At 37.7% G+C, this 13138-nt stretch overlaps 1 long non-coding RNA gene across 1 annotated transcript; it reads left to right on the top strand.

Annotated features, from left to right (window-relative positions):
• The first annotated feature begins 8187 nt into the window (after positions 1–8187).
• On the top strand, positions 8188–12590 carry LOC146503848 (uncharacterized). The gene is made up of 3 exons (XR_014877829.1): positions 8188–8408; positions 9559–9694; positions 11312–12590. It is a non-coding gene; the product is annotated as an uncharacterized LOC146503848 (long non-coding RNA).
• Positions 12591–13138: the final 548 nt, after the last annotated feature.

Genomic DNA, 13138 nt, shown 5'->3' with positions numbered 1-13138 from the left:
AACCATGCGGACCTCATCAGTACAGGGCCTGCTGCAGCACACAAACTAATTTATGTATATATATATTTTTTAATTTTCCTTTTGTCACATCCAAAAAGTGGTTTTCCTGATGAAAGCTCTCTGGGCTACACTTCATTATTGTTTCATCACTCATCCTGGAGGGACCGTGGTACTGTCAGGAACTGCTGAAGGGAGGAAAAAGGAGGTTACTTGTCTCTCCCCCTTCTTTATCCTCCTCTCTCACTCTTTGTGCTGTCTCTCAAAAGGTAAATGTGCTTGCTCATAAGGGGTCATATGATTGTTGTTTTTTTTTTTCTCTGTAAGTATTATTGTAGGGTCTACCTTACAATATAAAGCGCCTTGAGGCGACTGTTGTTGTGATTTGGCGCTATATGAATAAAATTGAATTGAATTAAATGTAACAGTGAAACAGAAATTACAACCTAATGAAGTTTATAACAACACTCTGACTGAATGTAAAAGACATTTCCATTAAGTCAGGCTGTCTGTCTCTACTTTAATTCACTCTCCATAAACGTCCCCAAAACTTGATTCTGTTCATCTGGACGTAGCGTTTTCATTAAAGTGACTTCTTCAGTCTCAGCTGACTGCAGGTTTCCCCAGACTTTTAAACATACATTACATACAGTACATTTGCATAATGACTGAAACTAGCACCACTGGTGAACAATAGGCTGTGAGGTCAGTTTCTTACAAACAATTTGCACTTTTACTTCCTACAGTTTGAAGTAAAGTGATTTGTGCCATGAAATTACCTCTTCATCTTCTTTCAGCCGCACAAACTCCAGTCTCACATATCAGTGACAAACCACACTGGTGCTGTTGGAGCATCCACAGCCTCTGTGTGAGTGCACGGCAACATCATGACATGAAGAACACTGGACACTTACAGTTTTTTCTGAATGCTTAAACCCTAACTGTGATTCTTATAGCACAATTCCTAAAACTATTAACACTTATAGCAAAACCACTCACTGAGTTTGCAAAACTAAAAGCACAAACACTGCTTTGCACTCAGTTTGCAATTTTGTAACACACACTTTGCAAAACTGTAGGCACAACTCACTGCTTACACTCAATTACCAAATTTCCAACACACTCCTAGCAAAATTATACACATGTATGGCTATCATTAACACTATTTTGCCAACTGTCTGGCACACTTTCACATGTGAAAACTGTTTTAGATAATTAGTCCACTTTGCAATCAGCCTAAGCACTATAAACAGGCCACAGGTAAGCTGTCTATGTGGAGTACAATGGAAGGAGCAGTAAGAGTGAGAAGAGTGAGAATCAGAGGAGGCCGAGGGAGAGGACGTGGAGGTGAAGAAGTTGGAGGAAGAGGACGTGGAGGTGAAGAAGTTGGAGGAAGAGGACGTGGAGGTGAAGAAGCAAGAGGGTTAGAGGAAGTTAGAGGAAGAGGACAAAGAGGAGCAAGAAGAGGACGAGGAGGGGAAAGAGGAAGGGTAAGAAGAGTAAGAAACAGAATAACTGATGACATCAGGGCTACAATAGTGGACCATGTCATCAACCATGGGATGACCCTGAGGGAAGCTGGCCAACGGGTTCAGCCTAAACTGAGCCGCTACACTGTGGCAAGCATCATTAGGACATTTCGAAATGAGAATCGGTAAGTACTTTGTAGCACTGCCATACTCTAATGAGAAACACAACAGTACCATACATGCAAAAATACTGAAATTGTTACTTTACAGAATTGCTAGACGTCCAGATGTTGGGGGCAGAGGCAGAATGTTCAATTGACATCTGTACACAGAGAAAGCAAAAGCCAGATGTGTTTTGTATTCATACCATCAGTGTGCAGTTGGCGCATTGTGTGCTTAGTAGATGATGGCTTGTGTGTACTGTTTGATACGAAAACACCATTTTTACGAAGGTGTGAAGAGTTAATCTAGCTGTGTTCGCTTTTGCAAGAGAACTACAATGTTTTGATAATTGGGTGACAGGTTTTCTTATTTGTGTGTAGAGTTTTGCAAAAATAGCCAATAGTTACAAAAAATGTGCTTAAGCAATCAGAAAAAACTGTAAGTCAGGCTGTCTGTCTCTACTTTAATTCACTCTCCATAAACGTCCCCAAAACTTGATTCTGTTCATCTGGACGTAGCGTTTTCATTAAAGTGACTTCTTCAGTCTCAGCTGACTGCAGGTTTCCCCAGACTTTTAAACATACATTACATACAGTACATTTGCATAATGACTGAAACTAGCACCACTGGTGAACAATAGGCTGTGAGGTCAGTTTCTTACAAACAATTTGCACTTTTACTTCCTACAGTTTGAAGTAAAGTGATTTGTGCCATGAAATTACCTCTTCATCTTCTTTCAGCCGCACAAACTCCAGTCTCACATATCAGTGACAAACCACACTGGTGCTGTTGGAGCATCCACAGCCTCTGTGTGAGTGCACGGCAACATCATGACATGAAGAACACTGGACACTTAAATCCACTTCCAGTCTAACTTTAACTTTTTATCTCCAGTAGACATGTTGGCAAAGTTTAACACTCAGAACACGGAGTCAGAAAATAATACTAAAATGTATTATTACTATGATTACCTTTGACTAAAACTCTTGTTTGCGAACAGCTTATTGATCTTGATAAAGACGTGCTGCTTACTTGTGTAAAAACAGTGAAATATAAAAAGTGTTTACTAATTTGTACCAACGTGAGAGAGAAATGGATCTGAAACCACTGAAACCAGAGTGTTTGCAGACACACAGATAATGAAGACATGCTGCTCGGAAATGCTAGATACAGATAAAAATGGAGTGTGTGTGTGTGCGTGTGTGTGTGTGTGTGTGTGTGTGTGTTTGTGAGTGGGTGTGCGTGTGTGTGTGTGTGTGTGTGTGTGTGTGTGTGTGTGGGTGTGTGTGCGTGTGTGCGCGTGTGTGTGTGCGCGTGCGTGTGTGCATGTGTGTGTGTGTGTGTGCGTGTGTGTGCGCGTTTGTGTGTGTGTGCGCGCGCGCGTGTGTGTGTGTGTGTGTGTATTGAGCCAAGATTGCGAAACAGCCTAACTGCCTCAGTAATTATGGACCTTATAGTCCTTACAAACTCTGTTTCACTAACTTCAGTAAACATTTTTCATACATATGTCACTGTTGTATAATTTACAGCAAATGCCGTGAACGTGGTGGCACCTGGTGAGGTAATTGAATTGTGTGTAGTGTTTTTGGAGAGTGATCACAGAGTTAGTGAGTTTAATTTAATAGTGCCTCACACTGTGCTGCAACCTCTGTCTGTCCCATTGTTTAACTGAATTTCAGTCGGACCAACGTTTGTTTGTTTTTAACTAATTAATATATTTTTTTTATAATTAATAAACCTGCTTGTTACGGCGCTTGAACAGGAGATTGTTGACTGCAGTGTTTGTCTTCATTTTAAAAGAGTGGTCACCTGTTTGCAGGGACACTTACATATGCTTTAATCTCTTTGTTGTGTCCCAGCTCTCTACTAATATATTTTCATATGAAATCAACATGAAACAAAGAAAAAGATAACCATGAGGTAGGGAGGGGGGTGAAGCCCACTGTAAGGTCTGATGTGTTGTGTACTTCCTGTCAGCTCAAAGCAGTCTGACCATTCTCCTCTGACCTCTGACATTGACATTTTCACCCAAAGAAGTAACACTGACTGGATGTTTTCTCTTTTACAGGTCACTAAATAAAACGTTTCAGATGTTTAACCAGCTGAATCTGTCAAAATAAGGGAACAGGCCTCACCTGGACACGGAACTGATGCTCAGTCACAAATTCTAAGAAAAAATTCTGTAAATTAACAGTAAAATACTGGCAGCTACAGACGCCAGCATATTATTGTAGATTCACAGTATTTATACTGTAATTTGTTCTGACAGTAGCTTACTGTTAAAGTAAATAAAGTACAAATATTGTAAAGAGAAAAAAAAAAGGTAAAATACTGGTAAATGTAGCTGCCAGTATTTTACTGCTAATTTACATTTTCAGCAGTTTACCATCTAAGTAAATACTAAATTTACTAAATTGAAACTAAAGTACTGTTACTGTAAACAGTTACAGTTTCACTGCTGTATTTACTTTATAAGGAAGTTTTGGCAAAACCATGCAGTGCAAACATCATACAGACCGCTGTTAATAGTAATTTTCTTAAATAATTTAGGTGTGTACATGTTTACATGTGTAATATAACAAATTTTCAACAAGCTCAACATTTGCAAGCAACTTACATTTATGCATATCAGGAGTGAATCAAGTTTAGAGCAGGAATTTACCTTGTTTTTCAGCAAAGAATGGTGCGGTCCACAATAGGGGTTTCTGAAATCGCTTAACATTAAAATGTTTCTAATGTAATAATGGGAATTGACTTGGATTCTAATTTTCTTTACAATATTAGAGAAATTATCTGCCCCCCCCCTTCCCCCAAAAAATTTTATTTTTGTCTTTGTGGGGACTACTGGGTCTGCACTGGGGGTATACAGGACCCCCGTAATGCAAACTGTGGGCTCTAGTTCAGATGCTAAAGCTAGCATGAGTTTACAACTATTTAAAGAGGAAAGACAAAAATGTGGTCCTGTATGGCTTTTGCGTTAGACAATCCTTAGGTGTCCAATCAGTAAAAAGCAAAATTCATTTAACTTTCCACCATAAAAACCTGACTATGGCCCGAGACATGTTACATTTACTAAGTCATGTGTCATAAGTAATCTGTATGACAAACAATCTGCTTTACTTTGACTTTATACTAGTCAAAACCAAAATTTACATTGTCAAGCATGATTCTAGTCCTACTTCTCTGACATCAACACCAAAAACAGTCATAATGTTCAATTTATATACCTAAAAACCACAAACCAGGCTAGAAATTTGGGTGTAGTGATGGATGCAGACCTAAACTTAGAAAAACACATTAAGGCAATAACAAAGTCAGCTTACTATCACCTCAAGAATATTTCAAGGATAAAAGATCTGCTGTCTCAACAGGACCTGGAAAAACTAGTCCATGCATTCATCTTTAGTAGGCTTGATTACTGTAACAGCATCTTTACAGGTCTACCTAAAAATCAGTCAGACAACTACAGCTCATTCAGAACTCTGCTGCTCGAGTCCTCACTAAGACCAAAAAAGTGGACCACATCAGTCCAGCTCTGAGGTCTTTACACTGGCTGCCTGTCCGTCAGAGGATAGACTTTAAAGTTCTGATGCTGGTCTATAAAGCTCTGAATGGTTTAGGACCAAAATACATCAGTGACCTCCTGACCCAGTATGAACCTTCCAGATCCCTCAGGTCATCTGGATCCGTTTTTTTATCAGTTCCCAGAGTCAGAACCAGAAACGGAGAAGCTGCATTCAGCTTTTATGCTCCATATATCTGGAACAAACTCCCAGAAAGCCTCAGATCAGCTGAAACACTCAGTTTATTTAAATCCAGGTTGAAGACTCACATGTTCTCAGCTGCATTTGAATAAAACACCAAATCCACACTGTTTTACTTTTAAGCTTAAATTCTAAAACTTACATTTTATCTACTGTTCCTTTCTTTTCTTTTTTTAATGCTTTTTATTTGTTTTTATTTTTTAATGTCTCTGTAAAGCACTTTGAATCACCATGTTGTTGAATTGTGCTATATAAATAAACTTGCCTTGTCTTACACTATTAGTACATCTCAAAGATACTTTCTTTCTCAGGAAGTCACATGAAGAGTAATAGATTACATCTCTCACAGTATCAGACCAACCAGCTGCTGTGGAAAGTCTTTTTTTAGACACAGAGATAAAAATGTTTGACTGAAAGCTGATAAGTGAAAACTGAGAATTTAGAAGGAAATATTTTCATCTGAGGATCTGATTAAACTTTTGGACACTGTCAAGTAAACACATCAGATATTCTCTTGAATATTAAGATTTGCTGCTTTCTTTTTAAATATTTAATTTTTTATCTTTAGTAAAAAGAAAAACGGCACAAAGATGATGTTAAAAATACTCTTTTGAACATTTTTAATAAATGATGAAATATGACTATATTATAAAATAATTTTGACTCTCAGGTTGAAGATGATCCTGGGATCCAAAAGTAGGTTAAAATGAGACCTTTCATAAACTATAACTAATATGACCCTTGAAAGTTTACTGAAAATAATGGCTTCTTAAAAATACACTACAGTAATTGCACACAAAGAAATCCGCTGATTCTGAGGTGGGAACTTTGTTTTTTCAGATTTCATTGAGTTTATATGGAATGACCCTCCCTGGTTTCTTGCTGGTTTGGGGTCCAAAGGAGTTAAGCTTTAGGATCAGAGTCTCTGAGATTTAGATGCTTTTAATAAAATTCCAGTTTCTCTTGTTTGAGCTGTAAAAGGTTTTGTAACATTAAGCAGACAGAGCGCTTGATACTGAGCCAAATGATTCAAAGTGTTCCTTGATGACATCATAAAGTGGCGTTCCTCCTCCAACCACAAACAGGAAGCTGATGAAGCGAGCAGTGTCAGTGTTTGTACGACACTCACCACGAGACCTCTGAGCAGGATGGCTGCAGTCGCACAGCTCTGCTTCTCCCTGCTGTTCACTCTCATCAGCAACATTCATGCAGAAGAAATTATCGCCATAATCAAGGAAGGAAGCTTTTTTCAATCCAAGCTCCCAGATCACTACAGCTCCTGCAAAACCTCCAAACATGTTGGTGAAGATACTCTGGTCCTGTGGAACATTTCTCACTTTGGGAAGAGAGTCCCCACATTACATGAAGATGTGACGGGACGAGTCTTATATTCAGCATTAAATGGTTCTTCTTCATTTACTCTCCATAAGCTGACCCACTCGGATTCTGGACTGTACCAAGATGTGTGCTGGACTGAGGGCAACGTGACATATGAGAGAAACATCAACCTGACTGTGTGTAGGACAGTAAGTTATAAAATAAGTGATATTACAAGGCTTGAAGCAAGACTGAATAAACAATGTAAGGGAGCAGGCAACAAACTAACGGCCCAGTGGATCAATTATGAATTGACAAATTTGGATGACATATATACAACGACTTCCAGGATCAGATTGACTTTGGGGAAGAATGCTGCAAGGCTACGTTTCCAGGAGCTGACCAACATGTCAACTCTTCATGTGTCAAACTTCATAGTCCACACATTTTACATCTGCCTGGTTATGAAGCAACAGCAGTGTGTGAGCGGTAACTCTGTACGAGTGACCACACAAACAAACACAATCTATCACTCGATGGGAGAGACAGTGGTGCTGCAGTGTCCCTTCATTCATGATCAGCCCCCGATTTGGCAGAAGTTTGACGTTCACACCAAAACTTACAGAGAAATCAGTCAAAACTACTCGTTGGTGTTTCCATCACTGATGTTAAAGAATTCAGGTTTGTACACCTGTCAAAGTCAAACCTTAAAAAAGTGGTACCAGCTTATAGTGTTCCCCAAATTTGGTCCACCTGCGGTAGGGGTCTTCTCAGAGGGAGATGAAGTCACTGTCAGATGTTCAGCGAAGAGTGGACAGTTTACGAATCTTTTGTGGTTTATGAAGTCGATCCAAACAGAAGGCAAAATTGTTCAAATTCCTCAAAACAGAATGAAACTGTCAGATAAAGGCATGATAATCTCTAATGTCTCACTGGAAGATGCAGGAGAGTATTGGTGTGCAGTTTTAGAGTCATATGGTCTGTGTGTGGCAGGAGAAAAAACAGTTCTGATCTACAGAGAGCCCTTTGGGGTTTACTCGACCTTCTACAGAGTCAGGTGGATACTGCTCAGCGGTCTGCAGGTGATGCTTTGTGTTGTTGTGGTCTGTGTGACACAGAAAATCAAGAGAGGAGAGCGGCTTTCAGCTCAGACACACACTTAATATGCACTTATTATTGTTATTATTATCATTATTATTATTATTATTATCATTATTACATCTTATGTCTCTCACATGATTATATTTTTTTAAACATTTTGCCTTTTTTTAATCCTTTGACTTATATCTAAGATAAATATTTTATTTGTGCTCATATTTCATTTAAAAGGTAATTCTAAAGTGTGTTTTTTTTGTTTTATATGATTTTAATTTATAATCTTATCCATTCTATCAGTCAGTGATCAGGTAGATCTAGGATAAATTTATTAGTTCTTCACTCTGATGTGAATCATTATCATATCTCACTGTAAAAAAAATCCGTAAAAATACAGTACAATCTACTGTATAAACGTGAAGGAATTTTCCGTATTAATAATTTACAGGTATTTTTCTGTATTTCTCAACTACTGCAATGCATTGTGGGGAAAAGAACCCGAAAAGGAGGGAAAAGTAAGCGCAAGAGCAGCCATTAGGCTTATTTCAGGCTTCATCTGGATTTTGGACTCTGAAGTTGGAGAAACTGCCTTCAAATTTCTGTGGTAAGTATTAAAACTCATGTTTACTTTTATTAAAATAATGTTTTTTAAAAGACTCCACGTTTTTATTTAGAAAGAAATGTTAATTTATTTGTTAACTGGTTTCGGCTGTCTCCAGACAAGTCAGGAATATTTTGCTGACTCATTTTTTAAAATAATTGTTATTTAGGTTTAACATGACTTAAGCTTTCCATTTTAGTTAATGTTAAAATTATTTTTACTGTGATACCGCCAGTTTTGCCCTTCAGTGGCTGAACAAGTTTTCATATTATAGTTAGCTGTCTGTGTCTCTCTGGGTATTACACAGCTGTGACTGCTAACTAGCTAATTAGCGAAAGTCAGCGATGTGGATAACTGGGAAAAGTGAGAAATTTATGGTTCTAGAAATTATTCTAGGACTCTAATAAGTACTGTATCAATACCTGTGTTTTACAGTTGGCTCTACTGTACACTTTAAAGGGTTTCAGGCAAAGTTACATTAACCCTAGTTTAAGCCTCAGACCTTCCTGGCTGACGCTAGCAAATGCTAATGTTAGCCTCTGATTTGGGCTGCTAAAGTAAATACTTTTAGCTAGCTGACCAGCATAGATTATTTCGGTGGTTAACAGACTGTAGTGGTAATATTATTGAAAGTATCATTTCACCTCAGCACATTTACAATTATGTCTATTTTGTAGCACATAGAAATGTTTAGTTAATATTTACAGACAGACACATTTTCCCTGTAACTGTGTTTTTACTCCAACATTTGTTGAAAATGTCATTTATGAAATGCTGAGCAGCATTTCTAGTATGTGGAATATTTTTGTCACCCACTGTGCTAATGTGATTAAATACTAATAATTATTACTAAAAAAATTCAATAATAAATCAATAATAACTATTTCTTGATTGAACTATAATGTAAGCGCAGTGCTGGTGTGCAGGGTATTTATATGCCTTGTGGGGGATGCTGACATATTATAAACTTTTGTGTCTATATCAAGCTTTTAGCCAAATATAAGCAGAGATATTTGTATCTTTCTTAAAAATCCAGATCCTTATAGATTATTTGAGAAATGGATCAACAGCTATCACTACTTGAAGCACTCTAAGTCCTGCAGTGGAAAAATATCCCTTATTTCACCTTTGATCACACACTTTGGTTTTCCAGTGCAGAGCAATGGCCAAGAAAAGGAAAGACTTCCCCGAGTGGAAAAAAAAGATGAAGATACAAGCTGGTGATGATCCAGAGCAGCTGGTCTCAGGAAATGAAGAAAAACCCTGATCACCTTCTCTACAGAAACAAGGTGAGTTTAATGTTGTGGTTGATTTAGTTTTTCAAGGTATGTATGTTACTTTAATTATAAACTGCTTTTGTTGCAACCGAATGGTGTTATATGTATGCAACTCTACGTGAATTATAATCCTTTGTAGGGCTGTGTGATATGACCAAAATCTCATATCCCAATATAAGACATTTCTCTCCTGATAACGATATATATCACAAAATAGTGCATTTTTTGTAAATTCTGTGATTCTCGGGCAACTCGACTTATGTGAAGTGTTTTCAGTTGGGCGTCGTGTACCTGGAGTTGAGTGTTTTGACCGATGCGTGAAACTATACATATTTAGACATAAGTTTAAACGGCCGCCATTTTCTTTCCGAGTATTTATTACACGGCGTGCTGCAAGGAAAAGCCTGTTCTAACGTTTGAGTCTGGGGCGATCGTGGCTCAAGAGTTGGGAGTTCGCCTTGTAATCGGAAGGTTGCCGGTTCGAGCCCCGGCTCGGACAGTCTCGGTCGTTGTGTCCTTGGGCAAGACACTTCACCTACCGCCTACTGGTGTTGGCCAGAAGGCCTGATGGCACGATATGGCAGCCTCGCTTCTGTCAGTCTGCCCCAGGGCAGCTGTGGCTACAACTGTACCTTGCCTCCACCAGTGTGTGAATGTGAGAGTGAATGGGTGGATGACTGGACGTGTAAAGCGCTTTGGGGTTCCTAGGCGGGACTAGTAAAAGCGCTATACAAATACAGGCCATTTACCATTTACCATTTAAGGATTATTTTGAGCACCTGACAGCTCTTTTTTGCTTTTCATTCGTAAACTCTCTCAAAACTCTTTCATGTGATTCTTGTGTAGGTGGTTAAAGAGGTTTGTCGTGTTTGAGTGGTGGTGGGGACCAGTTTGTGGCATAATTTGCATAGTACAGTTTTCTGGGGCGTGTCAGACTTTTCATAACCAAACCATTTCCATTGCCCCTCGTTTAACAATAAGGTCCTCGACTTGTTTTGACTGGTCCTTCTGTTTGGAGCTAGCTGGTTTTGCCTCATCCTTGCTGGCCATGCTGGTATTCTCTGTGCCTTCATCTGCGTGGTGACTGTAAGCGCCATTTATAGTCACTTCATGTTTTTATTTGAGGTCATTTGTTTGATGCATATTCTGAAAATTTGTTTGAGAATAATATATACCATTTCAGTTTATTTTGAAAAGTCTCAACAGAAACTTGAGCTTTATTGTGAAAGGTTTATGTGGAAAATAAACAAGCGGACAGTGGAGCCACACAATGGTTTTACTGTCATTGTTGGTAACGAAAGTACGCGTAAAAACAGTCACTTGTCCATCCATAGTGTGGTTATTGTAAGCATAAGAGAAAGAGAGAACTTTAAGAAATAATACAGCAACTACAGTGACCATCAAAATCATGAAAAAAATATTGCCGTAAAGAGTTTATTTTGCAACACCACAAAACAAACAATAGTGTATAATATGAAACAATAGACATTTTTATATCGTCATCTGATATATATCGTCATATCGCACAGCCCTAATCCTTTTTTGTTTGTTGTTTATGTTCTAGGTAAAAAAAAATATAAAAATACAAACTTTTTAAAAATGTCTTGTTGTTTCTCTTTTTTTCCTCAGAATAAATTGCGACTAGTCTCAATGGCTGACATGGAGGAGCAACACAGCGACACGTTAACCCCGACTGCTGCAGTTCCTGTATGAACTGAGCAACTCTGAAAATCCAAGGAAAAGCTGAGTGTATTTTATTTAAAGGTCAGATGGACCTTGATGTACTAACATGCAGGCTGCATTCAGGACTTTGTCACACTGGTATATGAAGAGTGGTAACAAGACTTTGTAGTAATTTGTCTTACTATTGTCTTATTTGTTGTGATTTAGGGTCTGTGCGCACAAGCAGAGGTTTTTGTTTATAACCGTAACCTTGTTTTCAGAGCCTTGTCTAACATCTAATGGTCATAAAATATGTCAGACTTTTTCCTCTACTTAAACAGCTAAGAGCATTTGAACACTGTGGAGAAAAAGGTGTGCATTAAGGATTTTGAACTATGATGTTTAAGTGTTGTCATTGCTGAGGATTCATGGACACAGATCCTTATTCACTACACTGCTGTTTACAGTTTAACTTTTCATCAGAACAAGCACTACTAATTGTACTTTGCTCCTCACTGACAAAACAAGTCCAGTAAATACACTTTTCTCTTTAAGTTTGGGACAGTAATCTGTCTTAATTTATTTTGTGTTTTAGTTATCATATGGGGAAAAGTCCTGTGGTTATCCATCCGTCCTGTTCGAATAAACCCAAAGTTCAGGAACATCTTCTTTAGATCTGTTCAGTTTTGGCACCACTTAAACAGTCAACAAATTTTGACTCAAGTATGTTATATTGTGAGGTAAAGACCCCAAAGAGTTAATCTCAGACAAATGTTCACACAAATGTGAATTACATTCACTTCATTAATGAAGTGAATGTAATTCAGTAATCAAAGGTGTTTGGCTATAACTGACTACATGTGTATACTGTATCATAAGTGGACAGACATGGATGTAAACCACACCTTAACCATTTGGTTGAGGCAAAACTACCACAAGGCAGTGATTCTAACTAAAAGGTACTCTGGATATTATTAAATATGAACATATCGTTAAATATGACATTTTTTGTTTGTCAGGTATCCTGTTTGAAGAAAACACTTGGTAGCCACTTGAATGAATGTAAATAAACACATTTACATGAGGGCAACCTGATTCCAAGGAAATAAAAATGCTCAAATTTGAAAACTTGTGAGTTATTTTGTTCATGTATCAGCTGTTTAGTCGTTTTATGACAAGATGGATGCTGTCATTATATTTTATAATGTGTTTGAGTTAAGGAGAATAAAAGAATATTTAACATTCATTGTACCAATGTTGTTGTGTACGAAGCACAAATTAATTTAAGTTTTAATTTGTAAATTTTTGAGTACATGGTGTACTAGGTTGTAATTGCATAGAAATATACGTTTAAGGATATAAAGAACTATATTTAATGAGTTACAGTGAAAAGAAGTGCTTGGAAATAGTAATATAAACAGAAATTTCAATTTTTCTATTAATGGAAAATATCAGTTAATGATACAGAAAATATACTGTGAATAAACGGAATTTTCCATTTTATAGCTGAAGGAAATGTCCGTAAATAGTACAGAGTATACTGTAAATCTACAGAATCTTCCGTTTTATCATTTACAGAAAACTCCGTCAAAAGTCCGTAAAAAAACAAAATGTACTGGCAGAAAATTACCAGGACATTTTCCGTTTTTCTACGGAATTTTTTTTACAGTGCTCCTGGAAAATGTATTTTGTTATTGTTTTGGTGCACGCGCAATCATCCAGTAAAGTACATCCCAAAAAGTTGATTCTGTTGATCTGGACGTAGCGTGTTCAGTGGGAGAAACGCTTCGTCAC

The sequence above is a fragment of the Neolamprologus multifasciatus genome, chromosome 14 (genome assembly GCF_963576455.1).
Source record: "Neolamprologus multifasciatus chromosome 14, fNeoMul1.2, whole genome shotgun sequence".
Lineage (NCBI taxonomy): Eukaryota > Metazoa > Chordata > Actinopteri > Cichliformes > Cichlidae > Neolamprologus > Neolamprologus multifasciatus.
The sequence above is the reverse complement of the archived record's forward strand: the minus strand, read 5'-3'. Positions and strand labels throughout refer to the sequence as shown.